The sequence below is a fragment of the Quercus lobata genome, chromosome 2 (assembly GCF_001633185.2).
Source record: "Quercus lobata isolate SW786 chromosome 2, ValleyOak3.0 Primary Assembly, whole genome shotgun sequence".
NCBI classification, from domain to species: domain Eukaryota; kingdom Viridiplantae; phylum Streptophyta; class Magnoliopsida; order Fagales; family Fagaceae; genus Quercus; species Quercus lobata.
Window position 1 is genome coordinate 32,329,091 of NC_044905.1, and position 12,786 is coordinate 32,341,876.

Here is a 12,786-nt window from a genome sequence, read left to right on the forward strand (position 1 = left end):
TCCCCTTGACGTTAACCCCTAGAAGGAATAATACGCCCTTTAGGTTTCCCATTAATTTGAACAGAATACGTAACAGTGCAAACACATCTTATTACAACCTCCACCATTCTCCTATGGATGCCAAGCTTTTCCATGATACCCTTCAAACAAACTCATTCCACCCTATCATAAACCTTACTCATGTCTAGTTTCAAAACCATCTCCCTAATTTTCCTAGTTCTTTTCTAACTGATATGGTGCATAGTCTCATAAACAACAAGGATATTATTAGTTATGAACTGACCCTTAGTAAAAGCACTTTGGTTTTCACTGACAATGCTAGACAAGATAGTCTTAAGCCTATTAGCCACAGTCTTAGATGCAAGTTTATAAATGAAATTACAAAGGCTTAATAGGTCTATACTCAGTAATCTTACGAGGATTTTTAACCTTTGGTATAAGGACAATGTGGGTGCCATTAAAATCTGGTGGAGCTATCCCATGATTCAAAAAATTCAAGACTACCTATGTGACATAATCACCAGAAAGAGACCAAAATTTTTGATAAAAGAGAGGGGGCATACCATCAGGGCCTAGAGCCGTTGTTGGGTGCATTTGTTTTAATGCTTGTTGCACTTCCATTGCTTGAAAGTTTCGGCCTAGTAAACAGTTCATGGGCTTAGAAACCACAACTTGAACAGTATTAATTACTTTCTCAATTTCAGATAGGTTGGAAGTGGTGAAAAGCGATGAGAAATATTCTGTGACAATATTTCCAATTGCCTCCGGAGTTTCTTGCCTAGTAAAAGCTATCCTCCATACCTTCAATCAATTTTTTCTAATTTCTATTGAAGGCTTTGACATGAAAAAACCGAGTGTTTCGGTCACCAGCCACCAAGTACATATTTCTAGAGCGTTGCTGCCATATGACCTCCTCAGTGTCTAGCCATGAACGCAACTCCTTCCTCACACTTCTAATTTCCTCACCATGTTGATCGGGTTGTTGTTCTAGCCATTGAAGATGGGTTTGTAAAGCTGAAATATGGTGCCCACATGGCCAAACCCCACCTTATTCCAACATTGCAAAGCCTCCCTACATGACTGTAAACAGTTTTGGATCGGAAAACCTGTCGAAAATGAAAGCCCACGTTCCCAAGCTTCACTAACCACCTCTGGACAACGAGGGTCACGAAACCACATGGCTTCGAATCAAAAAAACTTCCCAGTTCTCATTTGGCTTCTAATGTCTCGGCCTCATTGAAGGCAAAGCATGCAATGATCAGACTCTATTATTGATATATGGGCCATTTTAGCATTAATTAGCAAATTTTCGCATCCATTCCTCATTAGCCAGTGCACGATCCAAGTGACCCCATACACTATCTCCGTTCTCAAAGTGTCTCGACCAAGTATACCTTGCACCTGTGTACCCCAAGCCCCTAAATTGGCATAAATCCACAACCTCACGGAATCTGTCCATTTGTTTGTCCGGTCTAAGTTGCCCTCCCAATTTTTTGGAATTACTAAGAATTTCATTATAGTCACTAATACAAAGCCAAGGCAGCGTATTGTGACGACCGGATGCTTCTAAAATCTCCCAATTTTCTTCCCGTTTACTAGTATTGGGTTGGCCATAAAAGCCTGTAAAGTGCCAACACCCTTGCACATTACTACAAACAACCTCAACATCAGTGTATCATTTAACCCTTGATGTTAACAAAAGTCTTTGGTTTCCAAAGAAGGGCTAGACCCCCACTTCTACCCTCACTTGGAATGATTACATCTTGAGTAAAACCAATGGAGTTTTGAATTTCCTTCATCTTGTGTTGTTTTTTTCTCGGAATCTTAGTCTCAATGAGGAAAACTAAGCTAGGAACTTCTTTCTCAACTATGCTATGGAGAGCCTAAACTATGTGGTGGTTCCCAAGCCCTCGATAGTTCCAACTAAGAGTATTCTTTGCTTCGGGTGGTGCTGCCTTGCAGCCACCGCCAATCCAAATTCATTTTTCAAAAGAGCACTCACCTCAAGGACTTTATAATCTCCCCGCCTTTTCTTCGCCTTTGGGTTCTCTGTAGACTCAGTCAGATTAAGTTTTGGCTTATGTTTACGTTTAGTGCCCACCCCCACATCTTTAGAAACTATTGTACCCACGGCCATGGGTTGGTGCTGAAGTCTCTTCCATGTTCTAGTATTCGGCCTATTACAAGTAATGTTATCCAGCCCACTAGTTGGCTGGCCCAAGCCCACTGTTGGTGTCTCTATCCTTTGCTGGTCCTATTCTTCCTAACATGCATGACTAAATTGACTTCCTTTCTCCTTATTCATATGTGGAACTATCCTAGTTAAGTCCACTTCAACTTGAACTAAAGACTCCACCACATTTGAATTTGTGTCTACCAAGGTTGACTCCTCCACCATAATTAGTCCTACCCCTTAACCTTCAGCCCCACCCATTTTCAAAAAGGTTGATTCTGTTATTCCCTTGTCAGTAAGCGTGTGCCCCTTTAACTCCATGTCAATTTCCTTTAAATGATTTTGGAAAGCCTCCTCATTCCTCAAGATGTCCGATAAAGCACCATCTATTTTGGAATAATCGTCCCCATCCCACGCTCACCTTCCAAATTTGTCTCAGGCACCCTCTACTCTCCTTGTTGCACATTGGCATGGCTAGGCACCTTAATACCTGTGTTCATGGCTGGTTTCTCCATCATTGATTCTAGCCCTCGACCTGAAGCTACACTAGGGGCCCCCATACCAAACACCCTTACCACTTTTTTCCGAAGCAGACTTGGAGGATCAGCTCTCAACCATGAGCCATATTCTTGGTTCTCTATTCTCAATTCTCCTTTACTTTGAAGCCACAGGTCACACTCCTTAAAATCATGATTCAAGACCCCACACCAATGGCAAAATATAGGTAATCGTTCATAGCGAAATGACACCCATCCCTCCTTGTCCGAATTGAAACAAACCCTCTAACCTCTGCATAATGGTTTGTGAACATATATCTCCACCCTTACTTGCATAAAATCACCACATTCCGTCTCAGACCTATCATTGGTGTTAAATATTAGCATTGATACACCATGTTGAATATGCCAGTATGGATGCGGAAGCGAAAGTATAAAGTGTAGAACACAATAACACACGAGGAGTTACGTGGTTTAGCCTAACGGCCTACATCCACGGAGGAAACCCTAAAGGGTTGCATTAATAATATATTAGAGTGTAGTACAAATCCTGTGTTACAATGAATTATAACATATGTATATATAGTAGACTAAACCTTAGACTAATAGACTTCTAGTACAAGTAAGAGACTTGGCTTGCATACAAAGTAGAATTAGGCTTGGGCCTATGCTAATGAGCTAATATATCTTTAACACCCTCTCTCAAACTCAAGATGGAAACTTGATGAAATCTTGAGATTTGATAAGGTTGAAAAGATCCCTTGAATGAAGTTTGGCTCTGTGACGGTAATTTGAGGAAGGCAATATTCTTGCATTGTTGATGCGACTTTTAACAGTGACTTGACTATATCGGAGAGTTTTGATGGCAGTAGTAGGAAGCCAAAGAAGATGAACGCAGCGAAGAAAAACACTGAGGAAGACAAGGATTGCTCTTAAATATACCATAAGGACAGAAAACTATGGCCACAGGAAGGTGGCTCTGATACCATGTTAAATATTAGCATTGATACACCATGTTGAATATGTTAGTATGGATGCGGAAGCAAAAGCATAAAGTGTAGAACACAATAACACACGAGGGGTTACGTGGTTCAGTCTGACGGCCTACGTAGAGTGCCCTTGCTGATACCACATCTGAGCTTCTTTGGTTACAATGGCTTCTCAAAGACTTAGGTGTGTCCACATCCTCTGCTACTCCTCTTTATTGTGACAACCAAAGTGCCATTCATATTGCTCACAATGATGTCTTCCATGAACGGACTAAACACATCGAGATCGATTGTCATTTTATCCGTTATCATCTTGTCCATGGTACTCTCAATCTGATCTTAGTCTCTTCTAAAGATCAACTTGCAGATATCTTCACCAAGTCACATCCTAAGGGACGTCTTCGTACTTTGGTTGACAAACTCAAGTTGGTCTCACATCCACCTTGAGTTTGAGGGGGGCTGTTAATGTGTATTAGGGTATGTGGGCTTTAGGCCCACCTTGTTTACTTGTATAGTACACTTACTTGTACTGCACACTCTGCCTACTATATAAAGGCACTCATGTATATTCTATTACTTGAGAAATACAATACAATTCATTCAGTATTTCTAACAATTGGAATGGATCACCCGACCCATAGACTTGCACAGAGTTTCTGCCATTTCCGTGACCATTCCTTGAATAGGTAAATTGTGTACTTTGACCCAAAACTTTGCCGTGTCAAAGTGAAGCCTCCTAAGGGAACTATCATCGTCATACCGATGCAAGACAACTAAATATTTATCAAAGCTCCATGGTTCTCCCAGCAAAACTTGGTTGGCATCAACTTCATTCTAAAATCAAATAACAAAATATGATTGCCCATGTCTTGAATCTCAAAGTCCTGCTTAGTATGCCATAAAGGTTTCAGAGTACGAGTGATGGCCATGGCCTCAATGTTTAGGGTACATTTTGTGAAAGACTTCGCCCTCATGTTCAGACAAGGATAAACGGGTCCATGCCTCTACTAGGTTCTCCATTGCAACTTTGCGTACCCACCTCACAGAAACAATGAAAACCCTAGGCTTCAACGCAACAAGTTACGTGAGGGAACGAGATTTCTACAAAGTAGGAAATAGGATTCTACAGACCAAGGGTTCTAGCGCCGCCAGGCCTAGGTCAGAGAAACTTTTGAAAGACTTCTGTTTATGAAGCCATCTTAATTCAACATAATTAGTATTCTTTTAATTTCATTAAATAATTATTATATATTATATATTAATTATTTTATTTTATTTTTTAACGCTAGGCATGAAAAAATAAATAATAACTTATAACACTTACATTATATTTTACATTTACATCAAAATTTTTCTTAATTAGCTAATTTTTTTAATTATACTAAAATTTAAAATTTTTGAAAATAATTTTGTCTTCAGCTTTTTATTTTCATTTTAAACCTTTAAATTGAAATCCTGATGACTTTGCCACTGTATATAACCACGTGAAATGCCAATAAGATTAAACATATGATGTTCGTATTCTTTATAGACTTGAAATGCTAGACGCTACATTAATTGACAGTGAATCAGTGATAATAATTGAACGTGTTCCTCTTTACGCTACTGCAGTCAAAATACATATAACGTATGTAAAGGACTAATGCAATAAGATACTTATTTGATTGAGGTCATTAGCAGACACACACAACAACAACAACAACAACAACAACAACAACAAAAAAAAAAAAAAAAAAAAGAGGTCAAATGTGGAGGATTGCTAATCAATAATAAGGACCATGTTTCTTTTTTTTTTTTTGGTAAATAATAATAAGGACCATGTTAATAGATTATGGGGTTATCTTGTATCAAACTCTAAGTGCCAAATGATAAGATAGTAAAAAAGTAGGGTCGTTATTGGCTAATTAAGTACCAGTTAATTCTTTTTCATTTGGGTAAAAAAAAATAGTACTTAATTTTTAATTGTCTAATCATTAACACTCTCCCTCACTATTAAAACCACATTCAAGTTATTTTTTTGTTGAAAGTATTATAGAAAAAAAATGTGTGCAATTTCTATTATATTTTAATATGTGGATATGCAAAATGACATACAAATAAAATAATAATAATAATGATAATAACAACAACGACATTAAAAAGAAGATCTATAAAAACTCCTTGCTAACATTATATTAGTATAAAAACTTGTCCTAGTGCTCATTAAGTTTGAATTTAATCTCCATTCTATACCTCCTATTTGATAGACCAGGAATGTATTAACCCCTTGTGATGACTTCCCTTCTCAATTGCGGTGATCTTGGCATGAGATCTCTCGGGTAGAGATCTGAGTACCTTTCTCACAATCTTGGGTTCGGGAATGGTTTTCCCAAAATTAAAGGTTGAGTTAACTATGTCCTTGAGCTTGACATAGAACTCATTGAATGACTCATCCTCCTCCATCTTAATCTCTTCAAAGCTTGTAGTAAGTTTATGAAATTTTGAATCCTTGACAGCCTTGGTTCCTTCATAGGTTGTTTGAAGAATGACCCATACTTCCTTAGCAATTTCAGTAGAGGATATCTTCATGAATTCCTCATTAGTGACTGCACTGAATAAAGCATTCAATGCTCTACTGTTGAATTTTGCCGCCTTGATCTTAACATCATCCTAGTCGGTCGGCACTTCTATAAGCTTGGTCCAGCCTATCTCTACAGCTTGCCACACCTTTTCATCTAATGACTGCCAGAAAGTTCTCATGCGTACATTCCAGTATGTATAATTAGTGCCATCAAATAAAGGAGGTATAATAAGAGAATTTCCTCTATCCATGACAAACAAAGATCAATGGATCACACAACAAAGATTAACACCTAATCAGAGTATGCCTACTCTGATACTACTTGATAGGCCAAAAATGTATTGATCCCTTGTGATGAATTAACCAATTGATTTAGCCAAATTAATTAATTAATTCAATTAACATGTATAATGCGTGGTAGTACAAACAAATCACCTATTAACTAAAGTGCAACGGAAATTAAATTGACATGGTGATTTGTTTACGAATAAGGAAAACTTACATAGCAAAAACCCCACCAGGTAATTTTAAGGTCACCACTCCCGAGAATCCACTATTATTAAAACAAGCGGTTCAAGTAAAGACATCCTAGTACCTTATACCAACCTACAGTTGAACCCTTACCCTAATACCCAATTGGACTTGTTCTGTAGTGACAATCTCTCTGTTTCAATGCATGACTTCTAGTACATGACTAACCAATAGATGCGTGGATCCCAATACCCGACTTAATCACCAACTTGAGAAAGATGTTGGCTGTAAGTTTTTCAATTCATCACACGATGAAGTTCAAGAAGCTCATTGGTCACAAAACTCTACGGTGTATAAACACAGCAACTTCTTTAAGAGAAATATGAACTAAGACAAATATTGTCTCCAGTCACAATTTACATGAACAAGACTTTGCTTCACATTCGTGCAACTTGCGTAACTTTTGACGGCCCTCAAAATAATTTTTATATATGTTTAGGGTTATAAGAAAAGAAAGCCTAAACATATACTCACAGATTGTAGTGAAATCAGTTCTGAAAAGCTGAATTTCATAAACCTCGACAGATAGGGTATCTATCGAGCTAGTTGTCAAGATTCGGGCTTCAACAGCTTTTTAATTCTCGATAAATGCTAGCTATTGAGATTTAAAATCTAGCACTTTCTCACTTGTTTCTTAGATAGACTTGCATGACTTTAACACTTGAACTTGAAACCTTATTTTTTGAAGCATTAAACTTATCATAGATCTACCCAAATACAAGTAAAATACGTTTTGTCAAAGGATTAGTCAACTTATGTAACCTTTGACGACCCTCAAAATAATTTTTATATATGTTTAGGGTTATAAGAAAAGAAAGCCTAAACACATACTCACAGATTGTAGTGAAATCAGTTCTGAAAAACTGAATTTCATAAACCTCAACAGATAGGCTATCTATCGAGCTAGTTGTCGAGATTCGGGCTTCAACAGCTTTTTAATCCTCGATAAATGCTAGCTATCGAGATTTAAAATCTAGCACTTTCTCACTTGTTTCTTAGATAGACTTGCATGACTTTAACACTTGAACTTGAAACCTTGTTTTTTGAAGCATTAAACTCATCATAGATCTATCCAAATACAAGTAAAATACGTTTTGTCAAAGGATTAGTCAATTATATAAAATATTAACATATGTTCCTAACATCAAATCACATATGCCCTAACACTATTTATATTCGAAAGTTTATTGAGACTAAAAAGAAAGTTTATTATATTGGGCTTTTGTTGATTGAGCGTGCGTCTTAGCTGGACTTACGCTGAAATGTTTTGCAGGCCTCAGCTGGCTTTTTGCTACGGTTTGAGCGTGCTTTTGCCCCCAGCCTTTCAGCTGGCTTTTTGCCGAAATTCTGCTACTGTCTAGGGGTTCACATGTCTTGTTTGATAACAAATTGACTTGCACACTTCTTCTTTTTTACTTGCACACTTTTGTTCGTGAAGGATGGAAAATTATTGTATATAAATATAGTTTAAATATTAGATCTAGCTATTAAAGAACTAAATAACGGATTATCCAAATAAAATAAGTAAAATTTCATATTACTTTGTTTAAATAAATAATATATTAACTTCTATCATTTCTGTTTTTATCCTTGAAAGCTGATTAGCATTTATCATTATTACAGTCTTTTTATGTTATATTATTTATATTTTTCTTATATAAAAATTTATGAAAATATACTTGAAATTAATTAATTTTTTATAAATCAATATTGCTCATTTTTATAATTTTTTTTCTATTTTTCTATTTTATTAAATTATTATAATGTCATTCTAGTTCGACCTTGGTTGAACCACAGTCCAACCTATAAACCTTAAACCTTTCTATTTTTTTTTTTTTTTAATGGTTCAATTGTTAATATATTGGTAGTTACATTAAAATGAATAAATAAAGAAGAAGATAGAAAATAGGAATTTTATTGCTTTAACAACCATATGAAAATTTTCATTATTATTATCTGAGGAGCCAGGCATAGCTTAGGTTCTATTTAATACTTGGTACAATGATTAAAAGATATCAATTTACCCAAGGTATGTGGTCCAAGGAGCCAGACATGACCAATGTTCTGTTTGATACTTAGATAGATGTCAAAGAGTATTAATTTCCCCAAAACATGTGGTCTGAGGTGCAGACATAGCTTAGGTTCTATTTAATACTTAGTACAGTGATTAAAAGACATCAATTTACCCAAAGTGTGTGGTCTGAGGAACCAGACATGACCAAGGTTCTGTTTGATACTTGGTACAACAATAGTAAAAACTCATGACACGCAATATAACAAACCCAAATAGGGTGGAGAAAGCCTTTATTAATAATAATATCTTCTAAGGTTATGTACATTTCAGGGGCGTGGTACAACCCTTACCTCTAGATCTTCCAGATAATACGCACATATTCCAGCTACTGATGTTATACGATATGGCCCTTCCCAAATGGGTCCCAATTTTCCCCATGCTGGGTTCTTTGCAATTCCTATAACCTTTCTTAAAACCAAGTCTCCAACTTTTAGTGGCCTTAACTTTACATTGGCATCATACCCCTGCTTGAACTTGTGTTGGTAGTAAGCCAATTGAACCATGACATTTTCTCTATGCTCTTCAATTAAGTCTAAATTCTTCTCCAATAGCCCATCGTTGCTGCTCGGAGTGAAAGAACTTGTTCTTAGCGTGGGGAATCTAGTTTCCAAAGGAATAATAGCTTCGGCCTCATAAGTCATTGAGAAGGGTGTCTTCCCAGTGGATCTACGAGGAGTAGTCTGGTATGTCCAAAGGACGTGTGGCAACTCTTCCACCTACTTTCCCTTTGCGTCATCTAATCTCTTTTTAAGTCCACTCACTTATTGACAGCCTCGGCCTGTCCATTCCTTTGTGGATAGGCCAGAGTGAAATACATGTTCTTTAGTCATAGATCGCAACAGTATCTCCTAAAGGTTTTACTATCAAATTGAAGTCCATTGTCCGAGATGAGGGTATGAGGGATTCCAAACCGTGTGACAATATGTTTCCAGACAAATATTTTGGCATCCACTTCCCTAATATTTGCCAGTGGTTCAGTTTCAACTCACTTTGTGAAGTAGTCTGTGCCGACTAACAAATACCTCTTATTCCCTACTGCCTTAGGGAAAAGGCCTATAATATCCAACCCCCACTAAGTAAGAGGCCAAGGGCTAGATAGAGGATTGAGGACTCCTCTTGGTTGATGAATGTTTGGTGCGAATCTTTGACATTGGTTGCACTTCTTCACGTAGTCTTGTGCTTCTTTCTGCATATTTGGCCACCAATAGCCTTGTGTGAGGGCTTTATGAGATAAAGATCTGCCCCAAAGTGTGGCTTCCTTAAATTCCTTCATGTGATTCTTCTAAGAGTAGCTCAACTGCTTTAGGGTATACACATAGCAGATAGGGGCCAGAAAAGGACCTCTTATACAACTTTTGATCTTCGGACAACCAAAACCGAGGAGCGTTTCTCCGTACCTTGTCAGCTTTGGACTTATTCTCAGGTAAGACATATTCCTTAAGGAATAGTACAATAGAGTCCATCTAGTTAGGGTCCACTCTTATTTGATGAACATGAATCTCATTTCCTCTTAACTCAATGGGTTTGCATAAGTCCTCTACAAGGATCACCCGAGGTAAATCTTGTGCCGAGGATGCTGCTAGTGTGACAAAAGAGTCCACATGGGGTATTTCTACTTCTAGGAACTTGTGACACATTAAAAGACTCAAATCTAGACTGTAAATGTCTAACCTGACTCAAGTATTCCTGAATTTTGGGATCTCTGGCCTCCAACTCTCCTTGGACTTGGCCCACCACCAGCCTTGAATCATAGAATACTTTCACAGCTTTTCCACCCATTTTCTGAACCGATCATCCCTACTAGTAAATCTTTATATTCAGCTTCATTGTTTGTAGTCGAGAAGTCCAATCTTAGGGATTTCTCAATCGTGATCCTCTTTGGAGATATCAGGACTAACCCTATTCCAAATCCCCTATGGTTCGCTGCGCCATCAACGTAAACCCTCCAAGATAAAGGCTCTTGTACGGAGATTGCTCCAACCGATTTTACATCCATGTTCTGCTCCTTTACCCTTTCTTTTAATGGGGTTTTAGTAAACTCAGCTACCAAGTCGGTAAGGATTTGACCTTTGACAGAGATGCAAGGCATGTATTTGAAATCAAAAACCCCTAAAATCGTGCCCTATTTTGCAATTCTCCCTGTGTAATCAGCACTCTGAAGTAGAAATTTGAGTGGGAGTTGGGTAAGGACAACAACTGTGTGTGATTGGAAATAGTAGGGCAGTTTATGCATAGCATGTACCACTGCCAGAATAGCCCTCTCCAGTGATAAGTAACGGACCTCGACCTCATGTAGTGACTTGCTCACATAATAAACCGGCCTCTGTACACCACTATCAACCCATATTAGCACCAAACTCACCGCGTGGGAGGCCACTGCAATGTAGGCAAACAAAACCTCATCTACCTCGGGTCTGGACATGATGGGTGGTCGAGACAGATATTATTTCAATTGCTAGAAAGCTAGGACACACTCCTCGGTCCATTCAAACCCCTTCCACTTGTTCAACAACTGAAAGAAAGGCCTACACCTGTCTACTGATCGAGAAATGAATCGGTTTAGGGCAGCAGTCATCCCTGTAAGCTTCTGGACCTCTTTGGGATTTCGAGGTGGTCGTAGATCATTAATTGCCTTAATCTGATCGGGATTGACTTCAATTCCACGGTGTCTAACCATGTAGCCCAAGAACTTTCCTGATCCGACACCAAAAGAACACTTGGAAGCATTAAGTTGTAGCTTATGTCTTCTCAAGATATCAAAAATATTCCCGAGTTCATTAACATGCTTGGACTTTACCTTGCTTTTTACCACCATATCATTGATATAAATCTCAATGTTTTTCCCTAACTGTGGCTCAAACATCCTGGTTATCATCCTTTGGTAGGTAGCACCTGCATTTTTCAAACCAAAGGGCATCACTTTGTAATGGTAATTCCCAATAGGTGTGACAAAAGCTATCCTCTCTGGATCGTCCATAGCTAGAGGTATTTGATGGTATCCTTGAAAGGCATTCAAAAAGCTCATCCAAGGATGACCTACAGTGGCATCCACCAGCTGGTCGATCCAAGGCATGGGGAAAGGGTCTTTCGGACATGCTTTGTTCAAATATGTGAAGTCTACATATACCCACCACTTTCCGTTTTTCTTCTTCACCACCACAGTGTTGGCTAAAAAATTCAGGGTAAAACACTTCTTTAATAGCCCCAGCTTGCTTAAGCTTCATCACCTCGTCTTTGACGGCATCAGAATGATCCTTAGATGAGCGCTGAGGTGGTTGCTTTCTAGGGACGACGGATGGGTCGACATTCAAATGATAACAGATGAAACTTGGATCCACCCCTGGAGCTTCATAAGCATTCCAAGCGAATACGTCAACATTCCTCTTGAGGAATTCCACCAACTCCTCTTTCTCTTGAGGTGGTAGCTGAGCTCCAACTTGAAAAAACTTCTCCAGTTCAACACTTATAGTAAATTTATCTAAATCTTCACATTTGGCCTACTTAGCTGGCCCCTTCACAGGTAATACCGGAGACTTTGACTGCTATAAACCACCCTCAATAGAGGCCGAGGACTAAGTTGCTGGCTGATGTAAAATTGCAGACACAAGGCATTACCTAGTCATGGATTGTTCCCCTACTAGCTCTTCAATCTGGTCTCCTGACGGATACTTCACCTTCTGATGCAGAGTTGAAGAAACAGCTCCAAGGGTATGGAGCCATGGTCTGGCGATAATGGCCGTGTAGGGAGAGTATGCATCTACCACAATGAAGTCTACTTCTACCAGCTCTAAGCCAGCCTGAACGGGAATCTTAATCTGGCCCTTTGGGATAACAACTTTCCCATCAAAACTTACCAAAGGTTAATCATAGACTGTCAGATCTTCAGACTTTAAGTTTAGCCCCTTGTATAAGTCAAGGTACATGACCTCTACACAACTGCCTTGATCTACCATTACTTCTTT